Raw genomic sequence first — 17,468 nt, forward strand, 5'->3', positions numbered from 1 at the left:
TTTGCCTGTTGAAATGATATTAAGAGAATATTCGTAAAATGGCAGAAAGGGACAGAAATCTTTCCTCCCATATCTTTGTATGTCAGTTAGAGGTCAACATAAGAGTGAGGGTTCCATAATCCTGGCTTTGCCTCTTGACTGCTATGTGACCTTGGGCAAGTTACATAATTTCTTTGTGTCTCAGATTCCTCATCAGTAAAATGCAGATTAAATACCTGTTCCCCTTACCTCTTAGAACCATGAGCCCCATGTGGGACAGGTATGGTGTCTGACCTAATAATTTTTTATCTACCTAGCCCTTAGCAGTGTTGGCACATAGCACTTAAGGAATACCACAATTATTGCTGTTTACTTGAGAATGTGTCTGCTTAGTGAAGAACAAAATGATAGCATGACATTTATTTATTAACGGCCTGGACGAGCTATTAAAAATGGCTTACTAGTAGTCCAATATGCTTTCTATAAGTTTACCACACTTTGTAACTTACAAAATCTATATCATCTGTTAAAAAGGAAGTGCAGGACAAAGTTGAATTCAGCTTGCTCTGCAACATTTCAAGAATCTGCTCATGTTAAGGACTCTTTCCATTTCACCAGACATTATCTGTGCTCCAATTTTCCCTGGTATTTTTAATGAAAATACTGTGGGGAGGGAATAGCCATTTTACATTTATTAGTTTATTTCAAAACAATTTAGGTGCCCTAAGTGATTCTGAAATTCAATTTTAGGGGTAGTTGATGATCAAACAATAATGTATTGAGTGGCTGCTGTGTGCAGAGCAGTGAACTGCTTGGAAGAGTACACTAGAATTAGTAGACATGGTCCCTGCCTTCCAGGAGCTAACAGTCTAGCAGAAGAGACAGACACTAAAATAATTTTTAGATAGTACTGATGTTGAAGTATCTTATGGATCTTTGTGATTACTTTCCAATTCTAAGTGCACCTTTCTCTTTGTTTCTGTACCTCCAATCTCAAATAGATTTTAGACCTTGGGATGAACTGTGGAAATTCTGAGAGTCCTGCAGTCATTTGAAAAGGAAGATTATTAGTTTTTAGACCACATTTCCAGAGTACACTGACAGTTTAAATCCAGTACTGTAGCACAGACTAGGCCTCTATTTTACCTAGCTATTTTCCCTAGAGCCTCAAGAGCTTCTGACACTTTAAGGAAGAGAATTAGAGATAATTAAAGCTGGGTGGCATTTAGGAGGCAGAAGCAGGAATGAGGGTGCAGAACCGGATAGCACAAGGGTGGGGTTGAGGACTATGGATGGGTGTGGGATCCATAGACTGTAGACTCTAGATTCTCTAGTCTGTAAACTCGTTGTGGGCAGGGAATGTGTTGTCTATTATTAACTGCTTAGTACAGTATGGTATTTGTTAAGTGCTTACTATGTGCCAGGCACTGTTCTAAGCGCTGGGTTGACTACAAGCAAATTGGGTTGGACACAGTCCCTGTCCCGTGTAGGGCTCACAGTCTCAATCCACATTTTACAGATGAGGTAATTGTGGCACAGAGAGGTGAAGTGACTTGTACAAGGCCACACAGCAGACTTGCACACAGTAAGTGCTCAAAATATGTGATTGAATGAATGAATAATTAAGAAATAGAAGCAAGTATCCATGGGATGCTGCATGGGACACTTAGGGTCCCAGGGGAACTTTCCTCAGGCCAAGAGCTTATTGCCCCAAATAATAATAATAATGATAATAATAATAATTGGTATTTGTTCAGTGCTTACTATGTGACAGGCACAAAGTGCTGGGGTGGATATAAGGAAATTAGGCTGGACAATATCCCTGTTCTGCATAGGGCTCACAGTCTTAATTCCCATTTTACAGATGAGGTAATTGAGGCACATAGAAGTGAAGTGATTTGCCCAAGGCCACACAGCAGACAAGTGGCAGATTCAGGATTAGAACCCAGGTCCTTTTGATTCCCAGTCCCGAGCTTTAGCCACTAGACCATGCTGCTTCTCTATAAAAGTATGGTCCTGGAAAAACTTGGGACAGATGGGGCCCCAAGCTCACAATCTCTATGCTTTCTTGTTATGATTTAGTCAGTCAGTCAATCATATTTACTGAGCACTTACTGCACGCAGAGCACTCTACTAAGTGCATGGGAGAGTACATTATAATAATGGACACAGTCCCTGCCCACAACGAGCTTAGAGTCTTGAGGGGGAGACAGACATTAAATAAATACAATTACAGATATGTACATAAGTGCTATGGATCTGGGAGAGGGATGGATAAAGAGAGCAAGTCAGGGCGATGCAGAAAGGAGCGGAAGAAAAGGAAAAGGGGGTTTAGTCAGGGAAGGTCTCTTGGAAGAGTTGTGCTTTCAGTAAGACTTGGAAGGTAGGAGAGAGTAATTGTCGGATATGAAGTGGGAAGGCATTCCAGGCCAGAGGCAGGAAATGGGCGTAAGGTCAGTGATGAGATAGACGAGATCGAGGTACAGTGAGAAGGTTAGCATTAGGGGAGCAAAGTCTGCGGGCTGGGTTGTAGCAAGATGAATTAGGAGGGAGCAAGGTGATTGAGTGCTTTAAAGCCGATGGTGAGGAATTTCTGTTTGATACGGAAGCTCAGTTGACACTAAGCATGATAGAGCATGACACCTTTAAGTTACACTGCATCGTAACTTGAAAACCGTATTCATGCTGTTTCTCCTAAATTCCAAAAAAAGTGAAAGCTCTCCCTTTAATCACAGGTTAAAGTGACACCATTGTGCAGTTTAGGCCTCAAGCAAGTGGGAAGTAGCAGGGAACAGAACTAACTGCTCTTTCTACCATTTCTTCGTTTCATAGCATGATCAAAATACAATAATTTACTTATTTATAATGGCTTTTTTTTAACGGCATTTGTTGAGCACTTACTGTGTGCCAGGCACTGTTCTAAGTGCTGGAGTAGATACAAGGTAATCAGGTTGGACACAGCCCGTGTCCCACCTGGGGCTCACAGTTTAATCTCCATTTTACAGATGAGGTAATTGAGGCACAGAGAAGTTATGTAACTTGCCCAAGGTCACACAGTAGAAAATGTTGGAGCTGGGATTAGAACCCAGGTCCTTATGACTCCCAGACCTGTGCTCTATCTACTAGACCACACCGCTTATTTGTTCTCTGTTTCATGGCATATCTTTTTATCATTTGCATTTAGACTCTTCCTCTTTTAACTATTATATATTTGGCAATTTGTGTGCACTTAGATTGAATATAAAATAGTTGAGGAGGGCAATGTGTTCATTGAGAAGCAGCATGGCTCAGTGGAAAGAGCATGGGTTTTGGAGTCAGAGGTCATGAGTTCAAATCCTGGCTCTGCCAATTGCCAGCTGTGTGACTTTGGGCAAGTCACTTAACTTTCTGTGCCTCAGTTACCTAATCTGTAAAATGGGGATTAAGATTGTGAGCCCCCCGTGGGACAACCTGATCACCTTGTAACATCCCCAGTGCTTAGAGCAGTGCTTTGCACATAGTAAGTGCTTAGTAAATGCTATCATTATTATTTGCTTTTATTATATGTTCTCCAGTGCCTAGAAGCAGTGCCCTACACCCATCAATTCTGCTGTTGAGAATGAAGTCCATAAATCCAGAGAAGCAGCGTGACTCAGTGGAAAGGGCCCGGGCTTTGGAGTCAGAGGCCATGGGTTCACATCCCGGCTCCGCTAGTTGTCAGCTGTGTGACTTTGGGCAAGTCACTTCACTTCTCTGGGCCTCAGTTACCTCATTTGTAAAATGGGGGTTAAGACTGTGAGCCCCCTGTGGGACACCCTGATTGCCTTGTAACCCCTCCAGCGCTTAGAACAGTGCTTTGTACATAGTAAACGCTTAATAAATGCCATTATTATTATTATAAGAGGGGAATAGACTGGCTTTGGGGGCAGGAGATCACCTTCAGTGGGGCAGGGCAGACATTAATACAGACCTGGATGCCATGAAATTCCCCAATAAGGTTCCCTTCCTTGTTTTCGGGAAGAAGGATGTGATGATGGCTCACTCCCTCATTCTCTCCTTCCTCCCGCAGGCCTCCAGCCTTGCCAACATTGTTGCCACTCTCACTGAAGTGCATGGGCTGAGAGCCATGTTCTCAGGAGGAAGCAAATTGTACAAGTTAGGGGAGGCGGAGGGAGATGTTAGGTTGGAGCAGGAGGGGCTGGCTCCACTTTTTAGCCTTTGGGTGATCTAAACTGTGGGTCCATACTCACTTCGGGCTTGGCTGCAGAGAGAAAAAGAGAAAAGAGTTCAAGGCCTGAGAGGGAGCATGGTGTAGTGGATAGAGCACAGGCCTGAGAGTCCGGTCATTGGTTCTAATCCTGGCTCTGTCACTTAATAATAATAATAATAATAATAATAATACTGGCATTTATTAAGCACGTACTATATGCAAAGCACTGTTCTAAGCGCTGGGGAGGTTACAAGGTGATCAGGTTGTCCCACGGGGGGCTTGCAGTCTTTATCCCCATTTTACAGATGAGGGAACTGAGGCACAGAGAAGTTTGTGTGCGTGTGGGCAAGTCACTCCACTTATCTGGGCCTCAGTTACTTCATCTGTAAAATGGGGATTGAGACTGTGTGTCCCACGTGGGATAGGGACTGTGTCCAACCCGATTTGCTTGTATCCACCCCACCGCTTAGCATAGTGTCCGGAACATAGTAAGCGCTTAACAAATACCATAATTATTATTATTATTCTTGGGGCTTTCTGTCCCTGGCCCTGTAAATGGAGTCTTAAGAGAGGATGGAAGGTCCTCCCTCCAGGTGACATCATCATATCCTCCGTGCCCAGGGGCCTAACGTGTGATGTCAAGGGTGTAGAGGCAAGAAATCTATTTTACTTGCATCCATGCATACAACAAACAGTTTTGGTAGCATGTGGGAATCAGAAAGTGAAAGTGTATATAGCCAAAGTCAGACTCATCAGTGTAGGGCTGTTTCATTGACCAACGTATTGAGTAAAGTCATCTACTACAATGGAAGGAATGATAAAGATATAAACTGTGTCAGTACACACATAAATGGAGCCATTTCAAAATGTTTTCACGGGAGCAAATGGTGTTGAACAAAGAATGTTTCTGTTGGTTCTGATATGTGACATTCTTTTTTGCAGTCTGGTCCGGATAATTGGATACTGAGGTGTGTTCATCTGGGGTAGGTGAGTGTTCCATAAATGCTTTTATAATTTAGTCATAAAGAATCATCAGATGTGATTATCTGTGTATCTCAGTTTTTAATAGTTCAGTGTAACTTTTCTATGATACATAACAGATGTTGCACTTGGAAAATTAACATCCCTGACGCAGCTGGATGTGCCAGTAATTCTGTTGCAGATTTCAAATAATCTAATATATGAATACAGCCAGGGTGCTGTTTGTTTAATGGTATTTATTAAGCAGTTACTGTGTTTCAAACATTGTTCTAAGCACTGGAATACATACAACTCAATTAGGTTGTACACTGCCTTTCTCCTGCATGGGGCTCACAGTCTTAAGTAGGAGGGAGAACAGGGGAACTGAGGCACAGAAAAGTTAAGTGACCTGCCCAAGGTCACAGAGCAAGCAGTTGGCAGAGCCAGGATTAGAACCCAGGTCACCTGACTCTTAGGCTTCTGCTCTTTCCACTAGGCCATGCTTCTGCTTGGCCAGATACTTCTGGCCAAGACTAAGCCCCCCCTTTTCCTCCACTCCTTCTCCCCTCCCCATCTCACTGACTCCCTCCCTCTGCTCTACCTCCCTCCCCACCCCACAGCACTTGTGTATATATGTACATATTTATTATTCTATTTATTTTATTAATAACGTGCATATAACTACAATTCTATGTATTTATATTGTTGCCTTTTTACTTGTTTTGTTTTGTTGTCTGTCTCCCCCCTTCTAGTCAGTGAGCCCATTATTGGGTAGAAATTGTCTCTGTTGCTGAATTGTACTTTCCAAGAGCTTAGCACAGTACTCTGCACACAGTAAGTGCTCAATAAATACGATTGAATGAATGAATGAATGAATTCTGATTCATTGCTCAGGAGAGTCTGCTAACCAATCAGCACCCATTTTTGTGCTTTCCCCAAAGATAAGCAGACTGAACAAGCATGAGGAGGAGTAGCCGGAGTCATGGAGAGACCCAGATAATAATAATAATAATTATGGTATTTGTTAAGCGCGCTTACTATGTGCAAAGCACTGTTCTAAGTGCTGGGGAGGTTACAAGGTGATCAGGTAATAATAATTGGGGTCTTTAAGCACTTACTATGTGCCTGGCCCCGTATTATGTACTGGGGCAAGCCTAGCAGAGTACAGCCCTTCCACCTTCTCCCTCTACCACCGCTTCGGGCAACTCAGGGAGATGCTGGAAGAACTACGTTTCCCATGGCTGGGTCTCTCCCAAGTCTCCTATTCCTTCCTATTCCAGGGACTGTGTCCAACCCGATTTGCTTGTATCCACCCCACCGCTTAGTATAGTGTCTGGAACATAGTAAGTGCTTAACAAATGCCATAATAATTATTATTATTCTTGGGGCTTTCTGTTCCTGACCCTGTAAATGGAGTCTTAAGAGAGGCTGGAAGGTCCTCCCTCCAGGTGACATCATCATATCCTCCATGCCCAGGGGTCTAACATGTGATATCAAGGGCATAGAGGCAAGAAGTCTATTTTACTTGCGTCCGTGCATACAACAAACTGCCAGCTATCTTCTAATGCTTCTCCCACCACCTATGCCGGCTGGTCAGTTGATATTATTTAGTGGACCTCTGCTGTGTGCAGAACACTGTACTAAGTACATGAAAAGGTGCAAAATAATAATAATGATGGTACTGTTAAGCATTTACTATGTGCCAAGCACTGTACTAAGCACTGGGGTTGATATGAGCAAATCGAGTTGGACACACACCCTGTCCCATGTGGGACTAGTGGCCTTAATTCCCATTTTACAGAGGAGGTAACTGGGAAATGAAGTGACTTGCCCGAGGTCACACAGCAGACAAGTGATGGAGCAGAATTAGAACCCAGGACCATCTGGCTCCCAAGCCCATGCTCTTTCTACTAAGCCAGGCGGCTTCATGATTCCTGCCTTCAAGGAATTTACAATCTAGTGGGGGTTACAAACACTAAAATACATTACGGTTAGGGGGAAGAAGGGAAAGGGGGCATGTCAGCATATGTCAAAGTTTGTGGGCTTTTCCTCATTTTTTCTGCTCCGTATTTTCTCAAAATGCAGTCATCCCAGTGAGTGTTCCCCTATTGTCATCGGCACTGTGGAATTTAATTACTTTAAGCGCTAATATTTTTTTCTTTTGCCCAGAATTGAATTGCACTCTTTGGACATTGCTGGGGAAAATGGGGTGGCTAATAGAGAAGGGAGGTGAAGAGAGGAGAGTGTAAAAGTAGCCAGGGAAAAGGAGGGCAGCACACAGGTGTTTCAGAATGCCATATTCTTAATCAACTAGAGGGCACTAGCGAACATTTCCATCTAGATTCTTCAAACTAGGCCAAATAGACTGTCAGCACATATGCACAGGAGAGAACCGTGAGTGCTTTGCGCAATCTTAGTGCTAAAAATAATTTTGATTTGTATTTATAGCAGTATTATCATAGTAGAGGAAAGTGAGGTGAAACCAGTTGAGGAATAAAACACCTTGGTTACACTCTTGTTGCTGGAGGAAGAGAGGATCACAAGCCACTTTATGTTCTGCTGTTTAAAGATAAAGACGTTAATGTGCTGGTTAAAAGCCGAAGCAGTGTTGCTAATATACTGCTTCTAATTGTGTAGGCAGGCAAGCCGATATCATTAAGAGGTTCAGATAAATTCCATTACTAAGAGATTATTTGGAAGACCTTAAATAAGATCAAGAAGTAAAAAGATTAATGATAGTGATAGGGTGGCCAGAAAAATCCCATTTGTTTTTGTCTTTTGCCTTTTAGATTGGAATTCATGCAGCCGAAGAGGGAAATTAAGTGGGAGATAAATGAAGTCTAAAGCAGAGTTTGAGCTAGTAGTTTTGTGTAGAAGCCCCTACTGTTGTTTATAGAAGTGTCAGCCCAGAGGATGCTGGAAGAGATAACACATTAGAAATTCAAATGTTAAAAAAAAGACAAAAATTCAGCATTAATAGATACCAACACCATGTGAAAGATCTAAAGTGTAAGCTATCTAAGCATGTGCATAGGTTGGAGGGGAAAAAACTTTTTCACGTTGAATAGATGACTTGAGAATTTTTAAATGCAGTGCTTATGTCAAAAAGTCACTCTTTTGCATAAAATAAGTACCAAGGACCTCTAGTTAAGGGTAGGAGTGTTTATTTGTGTCTGATTCTTTAGTTAAACAAGATATAACAAGGCACAGCATAGTCGTGTTCATATTTGCTTTAGAATTGACCACAAATCAATTTGGACAGATAGTTGTATAAACTGGATTCACTGCAAGAGGTGGAAGTTAAAATGAAACAAATTTTTCTTGTCTGAAAATAGAGTTCATAAAGAATGGGTAGTGTAGTTTAAATTGAACCCATTTTGGCATTTTATTTCAATGTACTTATGCTGAGAGAGGAGAGTAATTTGCATTCTTTTGTACTGATTTTTAAATTGATTTCTTTGTCCCTTTTTTAAACAATAAGCAGTTGACTGAAAAGGAATATAAATGAAATAAATATAAGATTGTGAAGCAATATAGAGAACCTTCCTTGGTGGTTCTGTTTAGATTTAATGCTTCCTGCAGTGTTAAAATTCATAAAACAGCTTGCACTTGCAGTAACTTATTTGTATTTGTGGTTATAACTGTTGAGGAAGTTTAAATTTCAACTGCCCCCAACCATTTAACAGCAGCAGATTGACTTCGGGTCTCTTGTAAGAAACTCTAAATGTAGGATGTTGAATAATCCCTCTGAGGGCCCTGTAACTATTTTTATGCCTGGATATGCGTCATCAGTGGGTATTTTCTCTGGTGACTAGCTTGCATCAGGTCTCCTACCATACATTCTATCAGTGAGTGACTTATGATTGATGGGAGCTACGGCTGTTGTTTAGCTTTTATCTGTGACCTCAGCGAATGGACAACAGGAATTTCCAGGCTGTTAAATTCTTTGAATGCCTGAAGCTATGGGATCACTGTGCCGATAAATGCAGGTAGTACAGAGATATGATTCACCGGCAAAGGAGGCATTGGGGGTGCTTGGGGCTGGCTTGGGGGTGGCGGTTGTGGTGAGGAGAGCAGGAAGGAGGGAGGGAGGAGGAGCAGGAGGAAAGGGGAGTTCCTTGTGTGACCCACGGTAAATCTGGCTTGGCTTGCTTCCCAACCCTCTGTGGATGTGTACATGGAAAGGTATGTTTCCTGGACCTGAGGAAAGTAGCCACATTGGAGCACTTCATATGTGCTTTACCAAGTAACCCCTTGGTGGTTTGCTGGGAAATTAGTTTAGATGAGTTCAATTAGCTAAGCTTTGAAGGTAGTTTGTCAGTTTTATCTGAGGTCCACGTGTTGAATTCAAAAACAGAAGAGAATGGCTTTGAATTTAAAGTAGGGTGTCTGTTCTTTCTTGGTGATGACTGAAAGTGAATTTATTAACTTGTTTAAGCCAGATTTTATCTGTATTACATATGGAGGAACACTGGGTTAGACGATTTTTTTAATGTTGAAATTGCACTGGTAACTTTGCCTGAGCTGTTTATTTCCTGACTTTCAGAAACTTGAACTGTGGAAATGAATATGTTGAACTCATAATAAAATGTCTTCCTTTTCTCCTTTTTCTACCAATTCTGTCTCTCATTTACACAGACACACATGATGGAGCTACAGTGCTGTAGTGATTTTTTTTTTCTTTTGTTGTCAGGGTAATGTGCTGAATTTAGTAACTCAATATTTCTGCATAGTAAAAGGAAAGACATTTTTCTCTCTCTTTGTCCTAATTCCTAATCTTACATATAAAAAACGATTCCTTGCATGCCCATCTAATTAGAGCAAGTTCATCTACAAGTAGATGCAAGCCTCCAATTTGTAGTTTAGGGTTTAGCAAACTGTTCTACTTGTACGCATATTTATCAGGAAACCACAGTTGGATTACCTCTATGTAAAGACCCGTGGGATGGACCTAAATCCCAAATTTTAGCTTGAAAGTGTATCGAGAAAACTAAGTGAGCAGAAATGTCAAGTGGGAATTCCATATAAAAAGGACCTGGAAAATATTATAGAGATCAAAATTGTGAAGGAAGATTGACACCAATGCGTAGAACTTATGACAAGTGAGTTATAGTTTAAAATTTTTAAGAGGTTCAGTGAAAGCTTGATTAATCTTGAGTCGCTTGGTAGTTGAATGAATTAAGCCTTCCCAGAGCATGGCAGTTGAAGGATGTTAAGTTTGATAATGTATGGGTGAGTGGCCATTATTTATGTTTACTGAAATGTTCCACTAGCCGCTAGTCACCTACTTCACTTTTAGAAGGCAGGCGTAGGTGTTCTCTATGGGTTGGTCCTTACCACAATGCCCTACTCATATGATCATATTTAAGAAACTTTTTTTTTTGGTAGGGGGAGTGAAGTTGCATCACTTGCCATTTTGCCAGACAGTTATGTATTTTTCAGTTTAAAAAAAATTCCTCAAAGATAACAACTTGTGTAGGAGGCAAATAGCTGCTTATCTGTGAGGTCAACGAGGTTATTCCATGTAGGATTATGTGAGATTAGGCGTATAGCCTCATTTTGTTTTGTGAAAACAAAACTGGTAACTCTCCATGCTTTGAAATTAAAGTATAATTCCCAGCTTCCATATTGATGAACTGGAATAGTTGTTTTTTTCTTGGCAGAGTTTCCTACAGAATCTGAGATGGTTTTTTTAAAATTACTGCAGTAGATAGTTCAGGGCTCTGCACAGAGTGAATGCTCAATAAATACCACTGATGATGATCTTCTCTTAAATTCTATTAACATTTTTGCACTCTCATAACCCACAACCTCAAACAGATGAGATTCCTAGCCCAAGGCACCCAGAAATGAGAACTGCCAGTCCATCCCATGGGGACAATAGCGGAGATATTCTAAAAAAACAAATAAGTAGCATCAGGTCTTGGATTATGAAATGTTTCCAAATTTTTAGTTAAGCTGGAAAATCCAGATGTATGGTAATCTTGAAAATAACTAAACTGGAATAATTAAATTGGAATTCAGTGCAATGCCCAAGTGGGAAACTAAGTAATACTGAAACTTCGGGTCAGAATGAAACTGTATTGCGTAAAATATCCGTCGTTATCATAGGGTTCCCCGGTATGTTTTATTTCTATGGATACCTTCTGGGTCTTTTTTTTTATGTTTTCTGTTAAGCATTAATACATGCCAGGCACCGTACTAAGCACTGGGGTAGGCACAAGTTAACCAGATTGGACACAATCCCCGCCCCACATAGTGCTCACAGTCTTAATTTCCGTTTTACAGATGGGTTAACTGAGGCACAGAGAAATTAAGTGACTTGACCATGGTCCCACAGCAGACAGGTGGCATAGCCAGGATTAGAACCCAGGTCCTCTGACTCCCAGGCCTGTGTTATTTCCACTTAGCCAAGCTGCGTCTCAGAATCTAGGTTATGGTAATACGGCTATGAGGAGGTTTCCAGTGTTTGAACTGTGACCAAAGACAGGTGGATTAATCCTGGGCAGTGAGTCGGTTGACTCTTTCATCAGCGATGTTTGGTTGCCTGGGGCCTTGCTCCAGGATATTGCATTGGAAACATCATTCACAACGATCTTGGCATACGTACCTGGACTACACTGTGAAACCAAAATGATTGAGGCGATTGAGCTATTCTTCAGAACTTGGGTCCTAAATTTCCTCCCAGAGAATTCACTTACCCCTGGAGAATTTGTCTGGCTCTTGAGAAAATCATTAAGAACAGCCTTTGGAGCCAGGCTCTGGGAGCCTCACAAAGACAGGATAGCAGTGGCTTCTCCGGAGCCCAGTCAACAAGAATTTATTGAGTTCCTACAGGGTGCCTAGCACTACAAGCTCTTGGCAGGCTTCCTGCCTGGACTGAAAACACATTGCAAAGAAGTCCTGAAAATTTTCAGCCTGCTAGGACCTCGGGAGGGGCTGGCTAAAAAAAAAAATGAAATGAAGTGGAAAGACAGAGTATGTGGAGACTTTCTGGAGTTTAGACCCTCCCTCTATTTAGAATTGCTCAGACTTCTAGACCACCCTCAGCCTGATTCATTACCTCCTCTCCTCAATTGATGAATCATTAAATCAATCGATTGTTTTTATTGAGTCCTTTTCTTGCCCCTCATTCTGGGTTAATTTTCTAGTTTGCCTGGAATTCTTATGGGATGTCCCCAAGGAATACAATTATTGCCCTTGGGTTCTGGGTGCAAAACAACTCCAGCAGCAGGGATAGTTTCTATACATGTAAATCCCTTTTCCACTGCCAAATCCTGTAATAATAGGAATGGCTTGGGCAAGTGAATGTATAGATATGCATATAAGTAGTTTTGGCATGACCTGTCAAACAGTCAATCAGGGGTATTTAGTGAGTGCTTACTATGTGCAAAATAGTGTACTAAGTGCTTGGGAGAGTCCATTGTAACAGAATTGGTAGACATGTTCCCTGCCCACAAGGAGCTTATGGTCTATGTTGTCAATGTTGGCAGTGTCAACATGGATTATTTGTTAGAATAATGTGCCCAGTTCTGGTTGCTTGGATGTAGTTTGCCAATGTATGCTAAATGGGGTGGAAATTGGAGGTTCAAATAGGAGAAACTTAGACTGAGCATATTATGACGCAGAAGTAATGAGGTGATGGTGATGATGATGGTATTTGTTAAGCGCTTACTATGTACAAAGTACTGTTCTAAGCAATGGAGTAGATAAAAGGGAATTAGGTTGTCCCATGTGGGGCTCACAGTCTTAATCTCCATTTTACAGATGAGGGAACTGAGGCATAGAGAAGTTAAGTGACTTGCCCAAAGTCACACAGCTGATAAGTGGCAGAGCTGGGATTAGAACCCATGACCTCTGACTCCTGAGCCTGTGCTCTTTCCACTAAGCCACGCTGCTTCTAACTGCTTTGGAGCGTATGCTATCTTAATGGCAAAATGTATCCCAAAATATACCTGGTTACAAAAAAAGACTTTAGGGAGAATAAAGAGAATTCCTCCTCCAACTCCTTAGTCATGAATAGTAATAGTAATTATTAAGTACTTGCTTTGTGTAGAGCAGAGCACAGAGTAAGAATTTAGACTCTAAGTCTGATAGGGGACAGGGGCCATGTCCAATCTGTTTATCTTCTTGCTGTCCTAACACTAATTGCAGTCCTTGAAACCTAGTTAGTGCTTAATAAATACCACCATTATTATTGTTATTATTAGAGCACTGTACTAAATGCTGGAGGGAAATACCATAGGAGGTCTAGTTTCTGCCAAAGAAGTGCTTATAATTTAATGAGGGAGGAAGAACAAGCACAAATTGGGCAAAAAGATGGAAGTACTGGGGTATGAAAATTAGGAATTCTAATTTTGCATATATTCATTCATTCAATCGTATTTATTGAGCGCTAACTGTGTGCAGAGCACTGTATCAAGCACTTGGGAAGGACAGGTTGGCAATATACGGAGACGGTCCCTACCCAACAACGGGCTTACAGTCTAGAAGGGGGAATATATATATATATGTATGTATAGTGTATAATAATAATGGCATTTATTAAGCACTTACTATGTGCAAAGCACTGTTCTAAGCGCTGGGGAGGTTACAAGATGATCAGGTTGTCCCACGGAGGGCTCCCAGTCTTCATCCCCATTTTCCAGATGAGGTAACTGAGGCACAGAGAAGTTAAGTGACTTGCCCAAGTCACACAGCTGTCAATTGGCGGAGCTGGGGTTTGAACCCATGACCTCTGACTCCAAATCCCATGCTCTTTCCACTGAGCCACACTGCTTCTCATATGTATAGTAGATGTACAGAGTGAGAGAAATATGTGTTTGTGTATATATATATATATATTTAAGATTTTCCGGTGTGTAGAAGAATAGACAAAAAGAGATAGAAAACCTGATTAAGAAGGCATATGCTCTTCAGGGGACTGAAAGTGTATGAAACCAATATGACATCAGTGTTTAGACCGTGCCAGAAGTAAGTTCAAGAGTGCAGCGAAGTAGCTCTGCAGTGCTGTGTAGTGAGTAGTGTGACTGAAATGTAGGGCAGGTGGACATTGATAATTTGGGAAGGCTTTGTGGATTAGATGAGATTTTTATAAGGCTTTGAACTCGGAGAGGGATGAGACTTGGTAAAGTGAAAAGGGCAGGACATTCATTAGGGAGGAAAAGAGTGGCAGGTGCAGTGAACAGTGGTAAGTGAACTCCTCTTTGCACAGGGACTACCTAACTATGCAGGTGTGACGCTTATTCATTCTTTGAGAAGCTGGTTGTTCTGTTCTCATTTTACAGCTGAAGAAACCAAGGCATAAGGAAGTTAAGCAATCTGCTCAGGGCCACATGGCAGAGTAGCAGCAGATGCAGAATAAGCACTTAGAGCCTGGGGTTTTCAAACTGGTTATCTAACCCATGAGTAACATGGTCTTTTTTGAGTTCTGATTTGGGGACCTACTCTTCCCCTAGCCCAGGGGGTATTAATGGAGCATCATGGAACAGCTGAACATTTATTTTCATTTGAACAGCGCTTATGGCATCTATTACCTCGACACACTCTCTTGTGGGAAGAGGTTAAAGACTCCTGTTTGGTCACTGCTGTGTAAGATACCCTCAGGTGGCAGTGAGCATCCCAAAGCAATAGGCAGGCATTCACTCAATCAGAGCAATAAAACCATGATGGCCTGTGATCTCCAGGAAGGGATTTTTTTTAAGGGTGTCTGTTAAGCACTTCTTATGTACCACACACTCTGCTAGGTGCTGGGGTAGTACAAGATAATCAGCTTGGACATAGTCCCTGTCCCACCTGGGGCTAACAGTCTTAATCTCTATTTTATAGATGAGGTAACTGAGGCAAAGAGAAGTGAAGCGACTTACCCAAGGTCACACAGCAGACAAGTGGCAGAACTGGGATTAGAACCCAGGTCCTCTGACTCCCAGGTTTGTGCACTTTCCGCTAGGCCACACTGCTTCTTTCTGTGAATTCTTTGTGAAGGGGTAGACTCCTCTGCTCAACTTGAAAGCTCAGTTCATTGAATTTTTCTGTATCACTGTTACTTTTGTCTCCTAATGAAGTTGGGTTGGGCTTCTAGGTTCTTGGATGAGGTGGGCTTTGCAGTCTGGTAATAAACGTTCCTCTGAAAGGAGAGAGCCAAGAGGACTTGGAAGAAACCAAAATTCTTGATTTCCCACCACCCCTCTGATGGAAGGGAGAAGTTCAACTTGCACTATTTTGGCTATGTAATAGGCATGGATATCTTGTAAAAATTTGGAGGAATTGTTTCAGTTGGGTTTCAGTCTGTGGAAACCCAGATCTAATAATTAAAATCTGGACGCGAAGTAAGATTTAGCATTTCCTTGGTCTGCTCAATAATAATAATAATAATGACATTTATTAAGTGCTTACTATGTGCAAAGCACTGTTCTAAGTGCTGGGGAGGTTACAAGGTGATCAGGTTGTCCCAAAGGGGGCTCACAGTCTTAATCCCCATTTTACAGATGAGGTAACTGAGGCCCAGAGAAGTTAAGTGACTTGCCCAAAGTCACACAGCTGACAATTGGCAGAGCCGGGATTTGAACCCATGACCTCTGACTCCAAAGCCCGTGCTCTTTCCACTGAGCCGTGCTGCTTAATCAGATTGCAGTACACTTTGGCCAATATGGCTTAAAATGACAGCACCGGGCAGGTTGTTGATGGCATACCCACTTTATAGATAGGAAACCTGAGACCTGGGGAGAGCAAAACGATCTGACCAAGATCACCCAGTTAAAATTAGAATTGGTAATGCATGAGTCCCAGTACTGAGCTTGTTGTCTGTGTAAATGCTGCCTTCTATTAGTTCAGCAGTTTAAATGCAATCTTTGTTCATGAAACACATTTCATTGCTCATTTTTCAATCAGATTAGCTGATCAAAGTCAACTAAATTTATTTTTAAATTAGCTTTAAATATTTAATTGAGTTCCTTTCTATGTACCTCCCAACTACTTCTCTCTGTCCTCACCCCTCCCATCTCCCATCCTCTAAAAATCCTTCCAAATTTTAACTGTAAATTGATAGAATTCCTAAAATTCAAATTTCTGAGCTGTTTGATATGGATAGTTCCCTATTAGTTTTCTATGAAATCACAGCTCGGAAATTTGTGTGATGTTTTTGCCGAGAGTGTGAGGCTGCACTTGAGACTTTTTTTTCTGGTGTTATCTGGCACTGGCTAATTTGTGTTTTTGAGGATCGGCATGTCTGTGATTTCAGGCTAGTAGGGCAATTCTCTGTTTTCCCAAGGTCCTGAGGTCCAGAGAGCTAAGAGGCTTTTAGCTTACCCACGTAGTCCCTTTGTGGGGCAACCTTGTCCTTAGGAAGAAGCTGTAATAGGGGCCTATTTTCAGGGGGAGTTTCAGAGCATTAGGAGGAAGCCATGTGCATCTTCCAGGGTCATTTAATTCCTTTTTTCTTTTTTTCTCTTTGTAGTTAAACTTGAGGACTCTTTGTATCCTGGATGGAATTTGAATAACTACCTGGGATTTCTCTGATTGAACAGAATTAATTAAAATCTCACTTCTTCCATGCTCCCCTCAGTTCCCCCGAAGCAATGGAAGCCTTCCATGAATAAAATTTTAATTTGCCTATCCAACTTGTTCCAGTAAACTCCAACACAAAACCACAAATATATACCTTGTAAATAATATATTAGCTTTATCCAATGTTGAGGCCACAGCATTTGGCCTACATTGTGTGGTGCAGTCACAGAACTATCTGTCTGCCCTCCACATGCCTGTTTATATTTTTGTCCTCCATTTTAGAATATAAGATGCGAAATGTCACTGACCATCCAATATGTGAATGTTGAATTTGTTCTGTGTAGAGCATTGAGCCCAGTGTCTTATTTCTTTGTGTGCCTCAGTAATTTTTGATGAATGCAGTTTTGGATCCCCAAATTGAAAGGCATCAGAAAGAACAGTGAGAAAATTCAGGGTTTATTACTGGAAAGTAGTATTGGTTTGGAAAATGGGATATATGAAGAAAATTTGAAAGAACAGGGAATGTTTGGCTTGGAGAAGAGAAGGGCGAGGGATGATTTTAATAATGTTCTTAAAAAACCCTAATTCTTTTTCACCACCACTAAGAGCACAAAAATAATAATGACTTTTAATTATAGCAGGAGGGACTCAGATAGAAAGATGCACTTCCTGACAGAGAGTTGGTAAACACAAGAAATGGTTATTGAAGGCTACTTTAGTTTTTAAAAGCAGCACAAATTGTCCATCTGTTTGGACAAACAGCATGGAGAAGCAGCATGGCTCAGTGGAAAAAGCCTGGGTTTAGGAGTCAGAGGTCATGGGTTCTAATCCCAGC

The 17,468-nt window shown here is 41.5% G+C and overlaps 1 protein-coding gene across 6 annotated transcripts in view; it reads left to right on the forward strand.

Moving 5' to 3' along the window:
• The window catches only part of HIVEP2 (HIVEP zinc finger 2), a 253,631-nt gene that overhangs the window by 77,827 nt on the left and 158,336 nt on the right, over positions 1-17,468 (forward strand). For 5 of the 6 annotated variants that reach the window (XM_038741911.1, XM_038741903.1, XM_038741902.1 and 2 more), the window contains exon 2: positions 5,111-5,155. The gene's annotated coding sequence lies outside the window, so the exon portion shown is untranslated. Of the gene's footprint in view, positions 1-5,110; positions 5,156-9,054; positions 9,118-17,468 lie in introns of those variants that run through there. The other variant, XM_038741926.1, reaches the window with a different exon arrangement.

Source organism: Tachyglossus aculeatus, chromosome 2 (assembly GCF_015852505.1).
Source record: "Tachyglossus aculeatus isolate mTacAcu1 chromosome 2, mTacAcu1.pri, whole genome shotgun sequence".
NCBI lineage: Eukaryota > Metazoa > Chordata > Mammalia > Monotremata > Tachyglossidae > Tachyglossus > Tachyglossus aculeatus.